Consider the following 13,369-nt stretch of genomic DNA (forward strand, 5'->3'; position numbering starts at 1 on the left):
TGCAATTTTACATTCTGCTAGTGAACTTTCAGAAAAATGTATCAGAAAAAGGGAGGGATCAGCATAATTTTGAACTGGGATGGGGGATCCTATTCCTTTCCCAGGCACAGGCCGCCCCCTGCTGTAGAAAATAGGTTTTTACAGCCCTTGTCTGATTTAACAGCACAGCTCTTGTATCTGATGTGCCTTACAGAACAAGATGGTAAGGTGTTGAGTGCAAAGTTTACACTCATTATGTGATAAGCTGATTGCCTTGGACCTTAAAGGCAAATGTGGAGATTCAGATTGGGGAGGTAAGTTAGTGATACGACTTTCATGTGTGCTTTAAAAAGAACCCTTTTTACTTTAGAATGATTCCTTGAGTGGCCAAATGTTATTTATTGGGAGGTCAGAGCCACTGGCCAGAGCAATTCTTTTACTCTCCTGTGAGAAGAAAGTGCCAACTGATGAGACAAGTTCCCAATGCAATTGCAAGACTGTGATCTGGATTAAATGTTTTCGCAAAGCACCCAAGCACAAAGCAAGCACATAGTGATTGTTCAGCAAACAGAAGTTCTCCTTATCATGGCTATCTTCATCATAATCACATCCAGAGGATTGCATTGTCTGCTAGGGCTGCCCGAACAAAATACCACAGACCCGGTGGCTTAAACAGCACATTCCTTTTCCCATGGTTCTGGAGGCTGGAAGTCCAAGACCAAGGTGCAGTCAGGGCTGTATTCTGTAGAGGCCTCTCATCCTGGCTGTGTCCTCACATGGCCTTTTCTCCGTGTGCACATGGAGAAAGGGAGCTCTGGTATCTCTTCCTCTTCTGATAAGGACATCAGTCCTATTGGATTAGGTCCCAGACTTATGACTTCATTTAACTTTAATTATCCCCATAAAGGCCCTCTCTCCAAGTGCTGTCACTTTGGGGGGGGGGGGGAGGGCACAATTCAGTCCATAACAAGGAGGGTAGTAAAAGCATCTCCTGTCACATCTCTGAATGCACAGGTAGGCTGATCGCCTGCCCTTCCACCATGAGGTCTGCAACTGGTCGAAATGAGCATTCCGGTGTGCTAGTGTGACCGGGAGGCTTTGTGCAATTCACTTGTGCCTCCTAGCATGGAATTCCCAAGGCTGGCCTCCCACATTTTGCAAAGACTTTCAGTGAGGGCTGAAACAACTGATACTTAATGCCAAAGGAGTTGAATCAGCCTTAACTTAAGATGAAAATGCAACAAGAAAAACCCAGTCCTCAAAACCATTTGATTAATGAAAATTTCTCTCCTTTTCCTTCTTCAGTGATTTCATCTCACATCTTACAGCCAGAACTATTCCAGCCCCGATAAACAGGAGCAATCAGCCCATGCTTGTTGACGCCAGCATTCCAAGAGAACCAAAGCAACTCTTGGCCTTTAGAGGGAGGTCACTTTGTACTGGCAATGTGACACATAAATGTGTTATGCTCACAGGACTATTCTTTGGCCTCCCAAATCGCTATTTCATTTGCAAGTCATTTAAGATCTGAAGCACTATTTGGCATAGGTAGTCACTAAAGTAGAAACACTCGAAGTAGTAAGGTCTTTGCAGATTTAGCGGAAAAAAAAAAACAACACAAAAAAACAACTTTCTTTGGTCAGAACAACTTCCACCAGACCCACAACCACATGTCTTTTCAAAGAGCAATTTGGGAAAATGGGACAATGCATCCACATCATTCCCATTTTGCTTGCTGAGGTTTAAATGTTTTGTGTGGGGCTAAGAAATTAAGTAGAGAAAGAGAAAAAACCAATACAGAGAAGAAGAAAATGAACTTAAATATTTAAAACAACAGGCGTCGGACGTTCTCCTTCCTCCTTCCCTTACTTTGGAAAATATTTCATCCTTTGACAAGTCGTCAAAGCTTATTACCAGAGATTTCATTCTTTTCCAAAAATAACAATCTTTGTGGTTTTAGAAATCTTTGTCAACCAAAAATTATTGCCCTTGTTTTTTTGAGGTGTGGCCCATACTTTTGTAACTTCATTTATTGAGTGATCTCAAGGGACTTACTAGGAATGAGTCTTCTTACAAGGTCCATAAGACTCAAGATGCCTGCCTCAAGCTCCCTCTCCAAATTCATCTTTTCCTGATCCTTCCAACCAACCAACTTGCAGATTCCTTAACACACTGATTGCTCCCTTTAGTCTCTATGCTTTTGTATAACATAAGTTACTCCTGTCTACAACGCCTCTCCAATCCCATCTTGTTTGCCAACCTTGTAATCACTGATTTTGGATCAGCTCTTTTGACCCTTTGGAACATCTTCCTGATCACTACAGAATTCATTTTCACAGCATGTACCTCCATTATAGCACTTCTTATAATGAAAGGCAACTACTTCTTTACATGATAAGAATAGCTAACATTTTTCAAGTACATGTAACATGGTGGGAATGCTGCTGTATGTTTTACATGCATTACTTCTACTCCTATTAAATAGGAAAGTGTCTGATGTGGAAACTGAGGCTTAGATGGATTATGTGGTTTGCCTGTGACTGCAGAGCTGGCATGTGTAGAGCTCAGATGTAAACGCACGTCCTTTGTGTCCACAGTGCTGCTGCTTGTCACCACTTTCCATCACCATTCCATTCACCATCCCCACTGGGCAATAAGCTCCCTGATGACAGGCACACATTTCATTCTTTCTGATGTTCTTAATGTCAAGCGTAACATCCTATACCTAAAGATTGTGTCAAGATGCATGCTGAATGAATAAATGAAACTAATGAATCATTGCAAAACTGTTTTGAAGCAAAGACCAAATAGTCAGAGCTCTACTTTCAAAGACTGAGAAAGGGGGTCCTCAGAAGGCATCAACACGAACTGTTCTTGGTCCAGCCTGTACCCTCATCTCCAGTTCACCTCCCCCATGCTTCCCGGAGCCCCGGATTTCAGTCTAGCAGAGCTGCTCCAGGTCTGCTTCCACAGAATCTCCAGTATGACTGCCCAAACTGCACTGAATGTTCTCCTTCTCTCATCTTTCTCACTAAGCTCTTTCTTTTCCTCACTCATGCAGCTTGTGAAATCCAAACTCCCCAACAACAATACTTCTCTGGACTAATCAGACAAGAGGAAAACTACAAACACTAAATGTTTTCAGTGCCTACCCTATGAGGGGCAGCAGTTTGGAAAGGTCAGATGTGAGGGCTCTGGAGACAGACACACTTGAGTGCGTTCAATGGTGCTGACACTCACTGAATCATCTTGGGAAAGGAGCAAGCTTTTCAAGTGTGCCCATCTCCTAGGGTAGTTCTGAGAACTCGTACTTCTAAAGCTTAGGATTTGGTACAATATAAACACTCAAGAAATTTTAGCTAATATTATTAATAAAGCAGAAAATCAGAAGAAAAGGTAACCTTTCAGTGATGAGCAGCCAAGCAGAGTAGGAAGGCAGGAGTGATTTTTACCCTCTCTCCAGGTTTCAAGGCCCAACTTGCAGTGATCTGATGAAGAACATCACTCCTGGGGCTGAATCCCTGGCTGTGAGCCACTGCCAGTGAGTCTTTCTTTGAAAGCACATTGAAATTTGGGATCGGGGGGGGGGGGGGGGGGGGGGGCAAAAACTATAGTCCTCCATCTATGAAACCAGGTAACAGCTACACACCCTGTGGTTTCTGGCAAGGAGATTAATTCAAGGGGAACTATTCTGAAAACAACAAGCCATTTCCTGTTTTATGGAAATGGCTCATAAACACTTGGGCTGTAGGCTTTGAATTGAAGCATGCCAAGTCTCCAGTGGCTACTGTTCATAGAAATTATTAGTTGCAAGGCAGGGACAATTAACAAGTGTTGATCTCATGGAAAATTAATGGTGATTTCTTCAGAGGTGCAAAGAGGGAGCAAATGGGTAGGGGAGAGAAAACAGGCTCCAACAAGGAGCAGGGACTCATGGACAGACAAGAGTGAAGATAATATTGCCCAACTTACTTCATATTAATTCTTCTTTTCCGAATGGGCAATACACTTCCTTTACCCCTTTGCCTGTAGATTTCCCAGTGACTTCTTTGACAAATAAATGTAACATTTCCTCTTTCTTAGAGTTCCTCTGAACCAAAGGCTATGCATAAAAACAAAGCTTTGCTGAGGGAAAAGCTTTGAAGGAAGCAGTAGAGTGTGGCGGTCAAAGCAAAGGTAGCTCTGGTTTTAAATCCCAACTGTGTTACTCATTAGTCATGTGACTTTGGGCACTTCATTTAACCTCCCTGAACCTTGGGATTTTTCACTGTAATAATATAGATAAATAATTTCCACTTCAGAAAGTTATTGTAAGTATTCAATGAAAATACCTGTGAAATACCATTTACATGGTGTTAGCACTCAATATTTGCTATTATTATTTTAATCATTATATATATTTAACAAAATATTTGTAATTAATCAAAATGATATTTGTAGTAGATTCTCAGTGCCCTGTATACCACATCTATTTTAAATGCTCAACAGAATGAGAAAGTCCTTCCATTCCTAAAGTCACTTTGCCACTCCACAGATCATCAAAGCTGCACTGATGTGTCAGGTCATAATGTATATTTCTTTTAGAGCATCTTTCAACTTGGTTACAACCAATGGGAAAATCCATCTAGTTATTCCCAGAGAGCAAGCCACTTGATCAAGTTAAAGCTGAGTCTGATTTGCCCTATGGGAAACTCAAGCCACATCTTGAGTTAGAAGACTGTTGTACATAATTGCTAGAGGTAGTGTCTTACTCCAGGTCCCTGGTCTCTTAGAAGTGAAAACACTGCAGGTCACTCACTAGTGCACTTGAGAATTAGCCAACTTTCCTCCTATTAGAAGAATAATCTTAGGTAAGGAGAGAAGGTATGAGAAAACAAGAACGCATGGAATAAACTCAAATTCAGCATTCATATCTCCCTTTATAGGAATTGCTGTATGTGATACCCTTCTTGTCTCCCTTTTCCTAAACTAGAGTGAAAGCTCCTGAGCACAGGAGGCTAATCTTCTGCTAAGCACTACAGGCAGCAGGTACTCAATGCATTCCTATGTAATCATTGAGTTTAATTTACTATGACACTAACACACAACCTTTAGAGAGGTGCCTGTTCCTGCTCAGTCTTCAGAGAGGATTGTCTGTCAAGCCCTACTCAGAGTTATAGTCAGGAAAAAAGGCATGAGCATTTCATGGGATAAGAGCCCATCCCAATGAGAATGTATCAATCACAGTGTATTTGCTGAGAATGAATAAAAACAAGGGGAAAGGGGACACATTATTGGTAAGTATAAAATTCACTAGCAAGTGATCACTTCGACTTCTTGTCTAGAAATAGAGTATAGGATATTCATGAATGGAAAATTCCTAGAAGACATATATCAAAAGAGCAAAGCTTTCTTTTTCTTTCCTGTTTACTCCCCAAGCTTCCCTAGCAACAACGAGGAGGTAAACAGTGAATAAGTCAGTGCAGTCCTCATGCCCCGGCTGAATTTACAGAGAGCTCTTGCTGAGTATCTAATGGTGAAATTGATGATAATCTTGAAAGTGACATTAAAGATTCTGTAGGTTAGGGCATTCTCCTTAAGTAAAAAAAAAAAAAGTCCAGCAGGAGAAGGAATGGGTCCCAGGACAACTTTGGTTTTGTGCCTGCCATTCAGCTTAGAAAAGTAATATTACCAATAAAATTGATGCCCTTTGTGTTTGCCCTGAATCCCACCCAATTCTTTCTCTCAAAGGAAAACCACCATCCTGAATTTAGTGCTTATTATTTCTATGCACTGCTTTATACCTTTGCTAAATATGAGTGTATCTCAAAGCCTGTATTTAAATTTTAAATAAGTGGTATTCTGCTACATGTCTCTGTAATTTTTTTTGCTGCACATCGAGAAAAAAATTTATATGTTTGCTTACATAGTGAAATTAATAACTTCCAATTATCAAAAGATATCAATCCCTAAAGGCACAAGTCTCAGACAGGGAAAAGATGTTTTGTTAAAACTCCTAACTAATTAAGGATCGCCATCCAAAAACTAAGCTCACAGTTTAGGCCAGGTTAAAACTTGAATCTATAACACTCATTTCCCAGGCCTCTATACAAAAGCAGCCTACAACACTTCAAATGGTAAGGTCATTAGCACTGGACCTGCACAGCCTTCCTGTCACAATACAGCTGCTCAGTAATGAGAACAGAGCAGAAATCGAGATCCAGTTCAAATAGCTTGTTTGCAGACCACCCAGAAAATGTGTTGTCTGTGCCAAGAAATCCAACTTCTCCAAAGCCAGCTAGATTAGACAAGTGAGCTGATACAAAAGAAAAGAAAAAGAAACTGTGGGGGTAGGGTAATTGGTGACAAAGTAAAACTAAAAAGCCAACTGAAGTAACAACCAGAGTCCTTGGTATCACGGAACTTGAGGCCATAGGAAGGCCCACTATAGGAGGTTGAATGGTGGCCCCCAAAAGATATGTCCACATTCTGTTCCCTAACCTGTAAACATGACCTTATTTCAGAGAAGGGTCTGTGCAGATGTAATTGAAGATCTCAAGATGAGATCATCCTGAATTATCCAGGTGGGCCATCCATCCAATGACAAATGTCTTACAAGAGACAAAAGAGAAGACTCAGAAGGGGAGAAGGCCATGTGCAAATAGAGACAGAGATTGGAGTGACAGGGTCATAAGTCAAGGAACGCCCGAAGCCAGCAGAAACTAGGAGAGGCCGGGAAGGAGTCTCCCCTAAAGCCTTCCAAGGAAGGAGCACAGCCCTGCTGACACCTTGACTTTGGATTCTAGCCTATAGAACCATGAGAGAAAAATATGTTTCAGTTTTTTCAAGCCACTAAGTTTGCAATAATCTGTAACAGTCCCAGGAAACTAAAACACCCATATTCCATCAGAAAGTCAACTATATTCTCATTATCTAGAACTGTTTTTCAATTAGGCCATTTGCAATATTTAAAGAGAGTTGGCCTTCTCTGTTCTCTATTAACCTCTGGACCTCCTGAGCTATCGGGGTCTTCTTTGGGTACGTTTTCTTTCAGGCTCCCAAACAGAGAAACAAATTTGAGAAAATAATAAAACCTCCCACCCAATGGCTAGCTACTCCAACAGTAATTTAATTTGGGTCCACAACTGAAAAATTTACAGGCTAATTTTAATTTTGCCAGGTTAATGTTAAATGACATTCATGCAAAGTTGCAAATTCAGAATAAGAAGCTACAGCTGTATAAGTACAGATTAAGTAGGTTAGCGGTAGGACGTGTGAAAAAACAATTCAGCTAAATCAATAAGAATGACAAGTGATGTGCTTGTCAATGGAATCAATCCTGGGCTGTATTCATAAGAATGTAATCGACACAGCAAAGGAAGGAATAGGCTGGGCCATCCATCCCGCCTGATGCCATTCCTGGAATCCCTCCCATGCCGAGAGTCACATTTGCAAATGAACTCATCCAATGTTGGGCAACTACGACTCCAGAGTGAAGGTGTAACGACAGATGGAGAGCAGACAGAAGGCCATGATTCTCAGCTTGCAGAAAGTCTTTAGAACGAATGTGATGATGTCTTCATGCCTTCAAGTGACCATCCTAAGAATCAGATTGTGCTCTGGGTAGCAGTGGGCAGAAACAGGTAGAGGAGGGTGAGCCTGCAAGAGACTAACAAGCAGCAGCCAGAAAGGAGAAGAAAAACCAAGAGTGTGTGAATCACAGAAGCCAAGGGACAGCTCCTGGCCCGGCGGTGTTAGCATAGAAAGACACTGCTGGTCACCGCGGCAGTGCAAACTGAAACACAAGGAAGGAAAAACAGGGCTTTTCTAGAATGGGAAAAATGTTTGAATACCCCCACATTTAGTCCTGTGTCTTGTCGCACACTGATATGGCCTTAATTCTGGCTGATCTGGAAAATAACCCAACACACCTACCCTTGGCCTTCACTTAATGGTTCCTAAATGGCCGTCCACTACTGCGGGCCACCAGTGAGGATAGTTCCTGACGGCCAGCAGAGTGAGGAAAACGACAAAGTAGTAAGTTTTTCTATTGAGAAGACTGCCTTTCATTTTGAAGTAACATCTTTCCTACAGTTTTTTTCTGAGTGTTAAAATGCTGTCTTTTTGGAAATTATGGTGATACTTGGAAAATGACTTTTTAATCTGACAGTCCTATTTGTGATGTTTAAAAAATTTCTTCTGGGGAATCCAAAAATCTGGGAGCCAGGGCTCCAGATTCTAATAGGAAAAAAAAAAGATTTATTTTTTAAAATTCAAAGACAGGAACCTAAAATTAGTGTTGAAGGGCTCTTTTTCCTAAGAATTTAGCAATGAAGAAAACAATGCTTAGATGTGACTTATAGTTTGTAAACGTTTTAAAGTTCATAGGCTGTGTGCATTTTTTATAGAACCAACTAAATTAGAATAAGACTTGTACTAATTCAGTTGAAAGCTTTTATGTTTAGTGTCGTAGCTACAGTTACTCCAGTTACCAGTGAGGGCGTCACCTGTCTGTGCTTACCTGGGACCAGGCGCAGAGCTAAGTGTTCATGCTTCATCTGCTCACAGCCACTCTCTCATGTAGGCTCACTCCATCATACAGAAAAGGAATCTGAGAGTTTGGAGAGGCTAAGAGACAATGAAAGAATTAAATTCTGTGCCGCTGTAATGACAACCACGGCACAAGCAGTTTCCCAGAATAACCGCATGGCTTTCTCCCCGGCTCACCCGCGTTCCTGTGATACTGCCACTGGCCACAAGGGGGAGTAGAGGCTCCTACTTGAACGTGGGTTCATTTTAAACCATGGGCTTTACCTAGTCTCAGATTCATTAAAACAGTTCAAAGTGCAAAAATATATCTTATCAATTTTTTCAGTGCTTCTTTTTTCACCCATAATATTATTTGGCTGCAAAACAGGAAAACTGGATAGAACTCGGCACTGCACTGGAAGGCGTGTTCTCGTCTTAAAAGGCAGACCTGTAATCGTGTGGATGCGGGTTTCCCACGAAGAGCAGAAAGATTCTGGTGTTTTCCAAATACACAGCAAAGGAATCTACCACTTCGTATTTATTCTTTTTTTTTTTTTTTTTTGTATTTATTCTTACAGACAGGGCCTGAATTCAACATCTATATAAAGTGGAGGTAATTGTTATAACTGCCCCAGCTTAGCTCACACAGGACAGTTGGAGGTTCCAGTGATATAATCAGCTCTGGCCCTTCCTGGAACTAACCACTCCACCCCCCACCCCACCCCCAGACCCTCTGAGAACTACGGGAACCATAATATCTGCAACCGAGTCTAATACCAGGGGGCCGCATAATGCAGTCAGGGGGTCATTAGGGAGCCAGACTTACGTCAGCGCCCAGGTGCAGTTGGGCCTTTTGGACTTTCGTCTTGCCGTAGAGGCAGGGCCTGGCACTTGCCCCGCCCCCTGTTTCCATGCCAACGCTCACATCCGCTTCGTTCCAGAATTTGACCAATCCCGTTCGAATTCCCCACCCGCGTGTTAAACAGCCAATTCCAGATGGTGGTTCTGCCATTATAAACTCTGGCTTCCCCTGTCTTCCTCAAAGCACAATTTAGGTTGGTAACTGAGTCTGTATTTCCTGGGCTGCAGTTGCTTTTGCCCAAATAAATGCTTTTTATTCTTTATTACAGTCTAAACTTAATTTTGGTCGGCAACTGTAGCACTGCTTGTAAATATGACCCAATGACAAGGCAACAGAGCTAACTGTGTTTATGTCCATTCATCAATAAGGTAGTTGTGAGTAACTTCCTAGAAGAGCTGTGATGGCCCAGGACAGGAGAAATGGTGGCTCTGCGTGTGCGTGTGTGTGTGTGTGCATGCGTGTGTGCCTGTGTGCGTGCAGGTGCAAGCCCCTGAGGCTGCCGTGCGTGCAGACCCGGGTTATAAACCTTCTCGGATTCCCGCCAGCAGGGTTATCGCTCTAGAAAGACCCACCAGCTGTTTTGTTGAAGGCTTCAGAGGAAACGGTCCCATGGCCATGGACCGCTTTTGATTAGCTGCCTTCCAGGGGTGACCACGTGGCCGAAAGGGAGTTACGACGCTGTGGTGGGGCTCTGCCGGCGCCCAGGGCAGCCTGGAGAAGATCTTTCCGCGCGGAGGGGGCGACACTGAGCGAACGGAGGAGGCAGGAAATGCCCCCGTCCCTTCCGCAGGGCCACCGCCAGCGCCGCCACCATTCGTGGCCCCGGGAGATTGCGGCGACCTCTCTGAGAACATCCCTCTGGTCCCAAAGCTGTGACCCGCTGGGCCATGCGCCACCTCCCGTTGCTCTCCCCAGGTCCTTGCCTCGCTGCCTCTCTCCCTCCGCTTTTGCTATCCTAGGAGCGCAGTTACTCGTAAAGCGTTAGCACGCACACTTTGCTTCAGGCTCTGTTCCCTAGAGGATCCAGGATAAGACAGAGTGTTCTGTTGTTTCAGAACTTGAAGTCTTCAAGAAGGTGCCTAACCCTGATTCTTTGTTTTCATGACCAATGACAGAAACTACTTCAGCCCGAAGAAAAGGCAGAAAGTAACTGCAGGGTTAATACGTATGGCTAAAGGCTTGTTGCAATTCATGAATGGGCCACTAGATGGCGCACGAACATCATCCTTTCTTGGCTTGGAGCCGCTGCATGCTGCTCAGAAACTTGGCGTCCTTCTTTGACTCAATTATTTTCCCACAAATGCTGTAGTAAGGGCTGGAGCTGCCGAGAGTTCCCAAAATAGCAGAAACAGTGGTTATGTAAGCAAATAATATAGTGTGGATGGTCCACTCACAGGTGTATTCACTGCCCTTGAAGGTGGGTTTCAAATGACTCTTACTTTCTTCAAACATAGTTACTTTTTTCAAAATAATTTTTTACTTGAAATTCACATGACATTAAATGAGCGATTTTAAAGTGAACAGTTGAGTGGCATTTTGTGCATTCAAAATGTGCAATCATTATCTAGTTAGTTTCAAAATACTTTCAGTATTTAAAACTAAAACCTCTTGCGAATTAAGCAGTTTTCCCCATTCCTCCTCACCTCAGCCCCTGGTAATGAACTAACCAATATGCATTTTGTCCCAATGCATTTTCCTATTCTGAACATTTCATATAAATGAAATCATTCTATATGTGACCTGTGTGTGGCTTCTTTCACTTAGCACGGTGTTTTCAAGGCTTATTCATTTGTAGCATGTATGAGTACTTCATTCCTTTTTATGGCTAAATAATATTTTATTATATAGCTACATACTACAATTAATTCATTCAGGACATTAGAGCTGTCTCTACCTTTGGGCTATTGAGAATACTGTTGCTACAAATGTGTGTACATGTACTTGTTTGATTACCTGTTTTAAATCCCATTGGCTCCCCAAGGATGTGTCCCAGGTGCAAAGAGAAGCTGGTGAGAAAATGGTGCTAGGTCCTATGTTTAATTTTTTGACAGTCTTCCAAACTGTTTTCCACAGCAGCTTAACCACTTTACATTCCCACCATCAATGGAGGAGAAAGGGTTACAATTTCTCAACATCCTCAACAACACTTGCTAATTGTGCTTTTAAAATTATTATTATAGCCATCCTAGTGGTGTGAAGTGGTACCTAATGATGGGTTTGGTTTGTATTTCCCAAATGACTAGTGATGTTGAGTATCTTTTCATGAGCTTGTTGACCCTTGTATATTTCCTTTAAGACATATTTATTCAAGTCCTGTGCCCATTTTAAAAAATTGAATTATTTGCCCTTTTGTTGTTGACTTATACAAATTAACACACTCTGGTTGCTAGACCCTGATTGGGTATATAATTTACTAATATTGTCTCTCATTCTGTAGGTTATCTTTTCACTTTTCTGATAATATCCTTTGATGCACAAAAATTTTAAATTTTGACGAAGTCAAATGTGTCTTTTCTTTCATTGTTCATGTTTTTTGTATTATCTCCACTGCCAGATACAGTGCCATAAAGATGTACCCCTATGATTTATTCTTATATAATTTTTGTTCTTATATTTAACTAATTGATGCATTTTGAGTTAATTTTTGTGTATGGTGTGAGATAGGGGTCCAACCTCATTCTTTTGCAGGTGGATATCCAATTGTTTCAATATAATTTGTTGAAGAAACCATTCTTTCCCCATTGAATGGTCTTGGCACATTTGTTGAAAATCAACTGACCATACATGCGTGGGTTCTCTTCTGAATTCTCAATTTTAGTCCATTGGTCTATATGTCTGTCCTTATGTTACAACCACATTTTTAAATTAATGTGGCTTTGTAGTAAGTTTTGAAATTATGAAATGTGAGTCCTCCCACACTCTTCTTTGTTCTCTAGATTGTTTTGACTAGTTAGGGTCCCTTGCAATTTCATATTAATGTGAGAACTGTCTTTTTCCTTTCTGTACTAAAGGTCATTGGAATTTTTACAGAGAGTGCATTGAATCTGTTGATCACCTTATGTAGTATTGCCATCTTAACAATATTGTCTTCCAAGCCAATCTTTCAACAATGTTTTATAATTGTCAGTGTATCAGTCTTTCATCTTTTTGGTTTAATTTATTCCTTGGTGCTTTATATTTAGGATGCTATTGTGAATGAAGTTGTTTTCTTAATTTTCTTTTGAGATTGTTCATTGCTAGCGTATAGAAACATAGCTGATTTTTGTGGGTTCATCTTGTACCTGCAACTTTGCCAAATCCATTTATTAATTCTTGTAGCTTTTCGTGGATGCTCTGAATTCTTCTGTGGATATATAAGATCAAGCTATCTGTAAATGGACATAGATTTAATTCTTTCTTTTTAATTTGGATGCCATTTATTTACTTTTCTTGTCTAATCGCTCTAGCTAGAACTTTGAGTACAATGTTGAACAGCAGTGGTGAAAGCCAGCATCCCTGTCTTGTTCCTGATCTCAGGGGGAAAGCATTCAGTCTTTCACCATTAAGTTAGATGTTACCCATGTGTTCCTCCTAAATGCCCTTTATAATGTTGAAGAAATTCCCTTCTTTTTCTATATTCCTGAATGTTTTAATCACGAAAGGGTATTAGGTTTTGTAAAAGGCCTTTTCTGTATCAATTGAGATGATCATGTGGGTTTTCCCTTCATTCTTTAATGTGGTGTATTACATTGTTTTCTTATGTTAAACCACCTTTTATAATTGTCAGTGTATCAGTCTTTCATCTTCTTGGTTTAATTTATTCCTGGGTGTTTTATACTTTGTATTCCTGAGTATTTATTACTTTTTAATAACTCTTTTTAAAAAAATGAAGATACATATAAGTTGTTGCAGGAATGTAGAAGAGGCAGAACTCTGCAGGACAGGGAAGAATGTATGGGAGGGGTAAGAAAGAGGAAGACAGGTCAGCCAGTAAAAGGCGGATAAGAAGTGATCTTGACCGATAAGGGAATAAAAGCCAGA

The sequence above is a fragment of the Miniopterus natalensis genome, chromosome 16 (genome assembly GCF_054644295.1).
Source record: "Miniopterus natalensis isolate mMinNat1 chromosome 16, mMinNat1.hap1, whole genome shotgun sequence".
Taxonomy (NCBI): Eukaryota; Metazoa; Chordata; class Mammalia; order Chiroptera; family Miniopteridae; genus Miniopterus; species Miniopterus natalensis.